The sequence below is a fragment of the Fringilla coelebs genome (assembly GCF_963513975.1).
Source record: "Fringilla coelebs genome assembly, chromosome: 1".
Lineage (NCBI taxonomy): Eukaryota > Metazoa > Chordata > Aves > Passeriformes > Fringillidae > Fringilla > Fringilla coelebs.
In genome coordinates this window covers 39,939,590-39,948,601 of record NC_140028.1, presented here as the reverse complement: position 1 = coordinate 39,948,601, position 9,012 = coordinate 39,939,590, and positions in this window count along the sequence as shown.

Below are 9,012 nucleotides of genomic sequence, written 5' to 3'. Positions count from 1 at the left end.
ATTTGAAAATTCTTTATTAAGAAAAATTGCAAAAAAGGCGATTTACCAATGGACAGTCCTTTTGTTTGTTTTCTAGGTAGCACTGTGACTGAAAGCCTCAGGCAAGATTGCATTTCCATTTTCAGCTCAAAAATTCAAGAATTCCCAGAGATTTCTGCAGCATCTTCTGAAGCTTACAAAGAAGCTTGAACAGTTATAGACTGCTTTGGATCGTTCAATTGTCTTGTATTTGGTGACAAGCAAACATATCACAGGTGCAGAGGCTTTGGGGCTTTGGCCAGCTCAAAGAAATACTTTTTCCAGAAAAATACCTAACATACAACACCCTTGGAAGGAGATGTAATAAATATGATTATATGACCAGATAATACCAGACCATCCCTTTCCTTTTGTATAAAAGAATCTGTTACCAGATAAAATCTCTTCATATTTAATTCCTAATAAAAAACAACCATAAAGATCGGGAAATGTTTTTATTCTTAAATAGCAAAGCTATTTTAAAACAAGTTGTAATCACTCATTATGTATTGCTTAACAGTTTAAATAGCAGTGATTGAAAGAGCATTTCCACAGTTGTTCTTTCAAAAATGAAAGCCTATTTTCTGACCTACTGTAATTTAAAATAAGTATGAAAATACATATGTCACTATAAACCTGCACTAATATTAATTTGGAAATTCCAAGTCAAAATTATTTTAAAGGCACTCTGCCAACAAAACCAAAGGGATGTTCTGAAGAAGTTTGTTATGCAGCAGGTTACAGCCCAGTTCACTGCAGGCTCTTTCTTTGTTTTTAACTTCTGAACACCAAGTTCAAAGATGCACAGTTCTCCTACAAGTGCTTTCTCAAAATGAATGAGAACAAAAGTGTCCTGGAAAGGAGGCAGGACTGCAAACAGCAATTACAACTAAGAATGTCATTAATAAATAGTAGGATTTACTGTGCTAAGGCACAGGTATGAAGAAGTGTTAGGAGAAAAAAAAAAAATGAGAGGCAATAAAAGAACATGGTTAAGGCTTTGGCAGGTAAAAGGAGCTGAGGTAAATGAATACTACTGGGAACAGATAAGCAGCAGAAACTACAATCATTTCCCTGCAGTCACTGTGGTAACACCCGATATAATTCCACTATCAGAAAAGACCTTTGAAAGACATTGGCAAAGCCCCTCCTGCTTGCAAAGACTCACAAGCCACCAGTGCTCTAGTACAGACAGACCTAATCCCATTGACAACAGCAAGGGAGCTGAGTGAACTGCACAGTAAAAATCCCTTTCTAGGATTTTTCTTTAAGTGCTGAAAGTGAAGCACCTTTATGCACAGAACTGCTTTGAAAGGAAAAAAATATTCGTGAACTACCATGCTATTTATCAGATGTCAGCTTTTTATCTCTTCTTATTCTGGTCTTACCACTACAAGACTCATTGCAAAATCTATTGAAATGCTGCAAGGGTGGTGTTTCCAGAATAGTTTGCTCATGTCTGATTTATTTTCGTTCTAAAAATCAGTTTGGTGGTCTAATCTCTCATCACTTACACAGGAATCCCTGAAGATTAGCAGGATGTCACTTGCAGGCTTTTATATCAGCTATTGCACTTCCCTGATTCATAAAGATGTCACTGGCTTTATCTGATACCATAGATTCACATGATACCTTGCCCAGAGCATCCCACAATACTTGCACACAGTGTGAAAAATCCTGGTTTTTGTCTCAGACTTTTCCTCTACTTTAAAGTCCCTTATTTATGCATTTGAAGCTGTCTGTTGTGTGCCCAAATGCCATGGCCCCTCGTTTTTCCCAGAAATCCTCCCATGCCTATCATTTTATCAGAGCCCTCTTGCACTCTGAAGCTGAGCCTCAGAAGGGAGGGAGAGGCCAAGAGGCCAGGAAGGAGATGTTCCCCCTTCAAGGCAGGTAACACCATGTGTTGAGGCTGTTCCTGCTCAGATTCTTCCATCCTCCACTCTGGCCTTTCCCACCATCTGCACAGAGTTCAGGGGAGCAGCACTGGGGATCCTGATGAGACCTTCCTGCCCAGCCAGTCTCCCTGATGGTGGCCTGGTTTCAGAAGATATGTAATTCAAGTTTATTAGGAGATCTACAACTGCATACATGGCCTATTCTTTTTTCTTTCCTAAGTCTTGGTTAGATACAGTTGGTCATGGCTAAAGAGACTGAGGTAACACCCCCTTTGGTTTGACCCTTTATGTCACTTTTTTCCTTACCAGAATTACTGTAGGTATGCATTTTAATCTGTTTCATAAAAATATTTTAATCTAAAATACTCCTTATTTAGCATAATCTCATACAACGAGAATATTTCCCTGGCATTTTAACTGTGACATGACCAGCTACGGAGTGACAGAGCCTGTGCCTCATGCTGGACAAACCAGCTATGAAGTAGGAGTCACCAAGGATGTCTCCATGGTGAGTGACAGACCACCTGGTGTTTCTTCCACCCCCACAAAGCTCCTCATCTGTCAAAACCATAAAATCTTATGTGTGTGTATATATATATATATATATATATATATATATATATATATATATATATATATCTTATATATTTTCTTATTATCTTATATATAATAGTAATTTTATACCAGTTGAGTTTCAAGGTAACAAAACCTCCTGATGGACCTGTCTTGAAGAGCAACTCATTGCATGAAAGGAGAGTGAAAACAGCATGTAAAGACAGGACACCCAAAACTGCCTGATCTGAGAGAACCAAAATAGGAAATTAATAATGACAATGTTTGCTTACTATAGGGATCTGTTTGATTAAGCAGCAACCAGGGGATTGCCAACAGGCTTTTGAGAAAAGAGCAAGGGAAGTATAAAAAATGGAAGGAAACTTGAGACTGTGGGGTGACGTGGGCGTGGAAGGCACTCAGCATAGCAGTTTGATCCCTGGCTCAGATGCTGCCAGGAGTCACCCTGCTGCCATCGTGTCCTGTATCCTCCCAGAATGGGGTGCAAGAGCAGAAGAACCCACGGCTTGGAACTCATGGAATTCCTTCTCACTGGCCCATGGACTAGCAGGCAGCAAAGACCTCCACTGGTACACAGGAATTCCAGCAGGAGAATATGCATGGCCACAAGAGAGGGGTGCTCTTGTCACCCCCTGTCCTGTAAGGGAGAGAAGCGCACAAGCATGCTCCCGTGGGACTAGAAATGGTGGAGATTAGGGAGTTTAGCCATTTATAGGTGTGTTTTAACATCCTGCAAGTGTTTTTCCCTCTGGTTTATCTGTCAGCCTGTTGATATTGATCCAGAAGGTGAAGTTCACAGAGTGTCAGCTAATTATGTGTCATTAATAAATCAGTAAACCACTTAGATCCTGATCTGAGTTAAACCACTTAAGTGAAACAAGTCTTGCCTGCCACAGTCCCTGGTGTTAAAAAAGTCATATGCTATTAAAACCACAATGACCAATTAGCTTAAGTACCCCTGAATTGCACTCAAGTTACAATAGGTCTTTAACTCACATGATTGACTATTTCATTTCCTAGTTAGAGGTTAACATGCTTCTTCTTGATACTCTAATTATCTCAGAGACAGTTGCTGGCTACAGTCCTGGGCATTCCTGTGCCATTCCTCTCTTTATGCTGTCATCTTAATATGAGCTTGTATTACAGAAAGGAAATTTCTTATTTCCAAATTATGTTTCAGTAGTTAGTCTGTTTTCACACGCATTGGTGTAATTTGCAGCCCAGTTGAACCTGGGAAAATACCTCCCAGATGAACAGTCTCTAATTTCTCATAGTTGGCATGCTATAACTAAAGAAATTAAAAATAAGTGATGAGCTGAGAGAGTGCAGAAAGAGCAGAATTAAATTAAAGTTTCCTGTTCAACAAAAGCATTGAAAAGTAAAATGTAGCTAAGGCTTTTGGATCCTCAAGTATGAGCTGAAAAGAAAGAGACTTCAACAATAAGTTTCAGAGAAACAACACATCCCCTATAATTTTATTAAAGATATTAATCGTAAAACACAGCAAATAAATTTAAAACATATGATTCAAATGTCCCATGAAAGAAATAAACATACAATCATTATGAATTTAACAGAAAGAAAATAATAAAGCTACTGGTCACCTAAAGTTTTCAACCTAAAAAGAAGCTCTAGCAAGGGGCCAGCCCACCAAGGACATCCTTGCATCTGCAGATCAGGACCTCAGCAGGAACAAGCTCAGTTTCAGAGGAAGATCCCTGTATGGAAGACCTCCTTTCTATGATGGAAGGGCTAACATTAAACTGCTTCAGTTGAAGATAGGCAAGGGCACATCCCTAATTTGCCACCCTGTTTCTGGGGAGGTTAGATCCATCACATTTGTTTTGTTACCCCACAGTTACTTAAACCAGCAGGATCTTGTTTTGTGCTTAGTGGTGGCTGTTGAGGTGAAAATAAATGGTTTCTGGAAACACTGCCTATGGCCATATCCTTTGAACCGTCTTTCTTTGACACCACTTTTCAGCCTGAAAGCATAAAAAGTCTTGCATTCTTCACACGAAGTTGCTACTCACTCTTTAGATTAGAAAGAATCTTTTCAGTGACATGTAGATGTTATGAAGTATAATGGGTTTATGATTCAGGCTCTCATACGATGCCAAAAAATCCACAAATCCCCAAGAAAAAAATTAATAACCAACAAGAGAAACATGAAGTTATAAATTTCAGATCTATATTGGAAAACAGAGTTCCACTAAAGCACTATAAAACTTATTTATAGGAATGTATATAAAAACCCAATTACATGATCAATATGCTTTATGATGAAAAAGAATAAAAGCTACACATCCTCAAACTAATTTTTAAGATGTCCCTGATGGATTCAAAGTCCCATTATGTGGCCTTCTTTGGCTTAAACTACATCAGCAGCCCTTCCAAAGGTGCAAACAAATAGTGACCATTTGTAAAATAAATGATCTGGCCCATTATCTAGCTAAAGCTATGGAACTGGATATGAGTTATCTGTATTTACTACCATAAGAAAAAAAAAAAGGGAATTAAAAAAGTTAAACCCAACATTTCTCTGGGCAGAAACAGAAGCATTAGGTTAAGTGTCTGATAACTGGCAAGACCAACCAAATATGTACTGTTCCAATTAATTACAGTTCCCACAGGATTCAAAGGTGCTTTGACAGCAGCAGAAGCGCAGAATGTGGAGCTGTGGCTGAAGTACCCTTTATTATTGTTTTCCAATAGATTTTCTCTTAAGCATTGCTCTGCGAAAGTGAAGTAATTACTGTTTAACAGTATTATTGTTTCACTGTAGTTGCAAATACTGAACACCCCATCACAGCTAAGGCAACCACAATGATTACAAGAACCTGCAGCTCCCACAGATTTGGCTAATGACACAATCTGAGTACAGCTACAACATAATTAGAGGATACTGCCCATTACTAGAAGGTTGAGACTTAAGGTGTTTTAAGAAGACAATTAGGAGATAAAAAATGCACTGTACAGTAAGGAACAGACTAAAACAACCTGTCTGGATACCATATTTGCTCTGTGTCTTTCTAAACATTTGTTTGGCTCATCTACCATAAAAAAAAAAACCAATCAATCTGGGATGGGTTCATGTTCAAGCTGGGATTTCCTTCATGAGGAAATGGCCTCAAGTTGCACCAGGAGAGATCTAGGTTACATTATTCGGAAAAATTTTTTCATGGAAAGGGTTGCCAAACATTGGAACAGGCTTCCCAGAGAAGTGGTTGAGTCACCATCCCTGGAGGTATTTCAAAGACTTGCAGATGTGGCACCAAAGGACACGGTTTAGTAGTGGCCTTGGCAGTTTTAGCTTAATAGCTGAGCTCAGTGATCTTTTCCAACCTAAATGAGTCTATGTATTTTGAAATAAAAGCAAAAGCTGAGCAAAAATTAGAAGCACAAAGTTTTCAGGAGGATCATAGCTTAATTCCCACTGAGATAATACTGCCACATGAAATTACTTTCTCATGTGCCATATTAGCCATATCTGTCAAAGAGGACTTTGACACAGAAAAAAATCCACTCTATCACAGATGGTCACCAAATCATATGTCAAACAACCCTGACCTTGTGATTTGCATTTGCTTAGTGGAGTCTCATCTTTACCAAAACAAGTGTAAAGGAGATATTACTGTGAGACCTCTAATTCTGCAAGTGATGAATAGTATTTGAGTATTTGGTTATTTATACATTGGCCAGTACCTTTTGAGAAGACTGGTATATCTGAATCTTAGTCCAATTGTATGTCCTTCTGTGTACATCTGCAATTGGTGAAGTGACATGTCCTCCATCTTTTCCTCTTTATTAGAGACTATTTTTAAGCTAAAAGAAAAAACCCTCACTTAACTTGCCATTATTTTCCATACAATTTCCCCAGATGTCACCATTTGCCACCTACTGGTCCATGGTTCATTACAATAATGCTCCTTCAAGCCATCCTTTTTCTTATATGTCTGAAGATAAAGACTGAAAAAGTACAGAGCACCAGGAAGAAAAAATTCAAGTATAAAGACCATTATAAACGGCATTTTGATCAGCCAGAACCAGGGCACATGTTGCAGAAATTGTCCAGATACTTCAGCTGAATCAAATCTTTCAATATATGAATTACAGAGATTAGAGATTCTCATGCAGGGAATTCAGGTTTACCTATCACTTCCTGCTAAGAGAGAATGCAATGCATTGACTTAAACACTCTCAGATGTTTCTCTCATCTTATCCACCACATAAAGGTGCTAGAATCACTTGACTTTAAAAACATGTAAATTAGAAAATTGTCCTCTGTATAAATACTGTCCTTAATTTTTTAAGTCTTGTTATCTGCTTATAAAGGGAGATGTTGATAAACTATTTGACTTTTTTTATTATATTCAGATACATATCTAATCCAATAATTTCCTTCAAGGAGAGAGTAAATGCTGTTTTCTGAGAGTTCATGCATAACCATATAAAAATCTTCATCTTGTCTTAAAAATACTTGCCTTATTTGTCCAGCACTATTCTTACATGGTAAGGGAGATGTGAATGTAATGGTGGAGCTCAGAATTATTGAGCAGGTAAGACTTACAGTGAAAATATGTTCCATTTCAAAAACATTGCATGTATTTGCTTTTGTTTTATTTTTAGCAGCTAAGGATTTTAATCCCAGAATCCTTCATATTATCATTATTTGGTCAGTATTTGTCATGGAAGTTAGCTTTGAAAAGGGATTTTAAAAGGAAATAATGAAATGCTTTAAAGCCAGTTGGGCAGCAAGGTCACCTTCTGAGAAGCACAGATAAAAGCAGCAAAGCCAGGATCACTGCAAAGGGGAGATCCTCACTATCACCTAAGATATATAAAAAATAATAACAACAGATAGGTCCAAGAAGGGCTTTGAAGCTGAGCCCCATGACTGCGTGTGAGAACAAGGAGCAAGAAACAGAAATAGGGGGGGGAGTAGAGAAGCAGTATTTCAGAACAGGACGTACCAGAGGAAAGCAAGGGTGGGCAGGGAAGGGCAGGTGGCCTGGGGAACAGGCTACAGCAATGCAGGCTGCTTTGGTGGCATCCATGTGGATCAGGCAAATCATGTCTGGTTCTAGTGGAAGGACATACCAGCCCTGCACCAACTCAGTGTGAAGCAGTCCATTATCTTCCTGTAAAACAGGCTCCTTGTCAATAGCAAACTTTTACGAATTTCATTACATATGGCTTTTTAAATCAGTAGAATCTCATCAGTAGAAATCTTTTAAGAATGGCTTATTTTACTTTAATTGAAACATGTACTTGCCAGTGCAACCTAAAGTAAAACAACTGTTGTCACAAGCATCTTTCTGCTGGTGTAAGTGCCACATTTTAAAGTCATGAGTGCTAGAAATCACAGTCCAAGTGCATTGCCCTGCTTAGGGCAGACCTATCAGTGCAGCCTTGGCCCGAAGGGGGGATCTCTAGTAGGGTAAAGTACAACAAGAAAAGAGAGTAAGGGGGAAAACCAGGGTATAGACCAGCTCCCACAGGAGGAACATTAGATATGCCAGGGTTTGTCATCTTGGAAGAGATTATAAGGACTGATATCCATAAAATCCACCAGTACAGTAGCTGAGTATGGATCAATTGCTCACTTATTATTCTTATAAGGGAAGCATCATTTGAAGCTGGGAGAAGTTCAAAATGGAAAAGATTCATTCTCATGCAACAACTGTGGGGTAAACTGGACAAGTATCATGAGAAGAAATCCTGCTAAACAGACAGAAAACATGCCATCAGCTGCAGGTGGTTGGGGAATGGGAGAGTATTAGGAGGCATTCCCACAAAGGTTTAGCCTTACTTGATGGTGGCTGCTCCTGCAGGCTGCAGGATATTTGGCTGCAATATTATAAAACAAGAGGCATCTTGCACAATAGTGCAATTCACTGCATTTCATTAAAAATGTAGCATTGTTTCCTTAAGGAGTATCCTAATTCTAAAAACATTTTGCACTTCACAATTCAACTTTTCTGCACAGCATTTGGCTGTTGCTAAACAATTTGTGTTGAAAGGTTTTCGTTTTACTGTATCTTCACTTTTGAAATATGAAGGCGATATATCATCCTAATTGCAGACAGTTACTCACATGAATGCTAGAACTGGTGCAATCTTTCTCTGTGTTTCTAAAGTATTTAATTACTGTAGTGATAGACATATTCAAGCCCTGACTAACATTGGCATTTAATATTTTTGTTTGTATCAGATGTAAGATGGTAGGTGAATCACTACACAGCTGAGATTTTTTTTTTCTGTAAATGGATGGAATTTGTTGTTGCAGTTGTGCTAGTGTCACCTGAACATCCTTCTGCATCCAAACCCCTCTTTGCATATTTTTTGTATGAAATGTCTTATTAATCCTGAGGACATCTTGCACCCTCATGAGGCTGTACAGCCTTGTTACCTAAAATACACAAACGGAAAGAGACAGCACAGCAGACAAACTGCACACTGATCATGCACTGAATGCAGGTAACATAACACCCAGTATCCCAGCTTGTTAAAAACAAACACA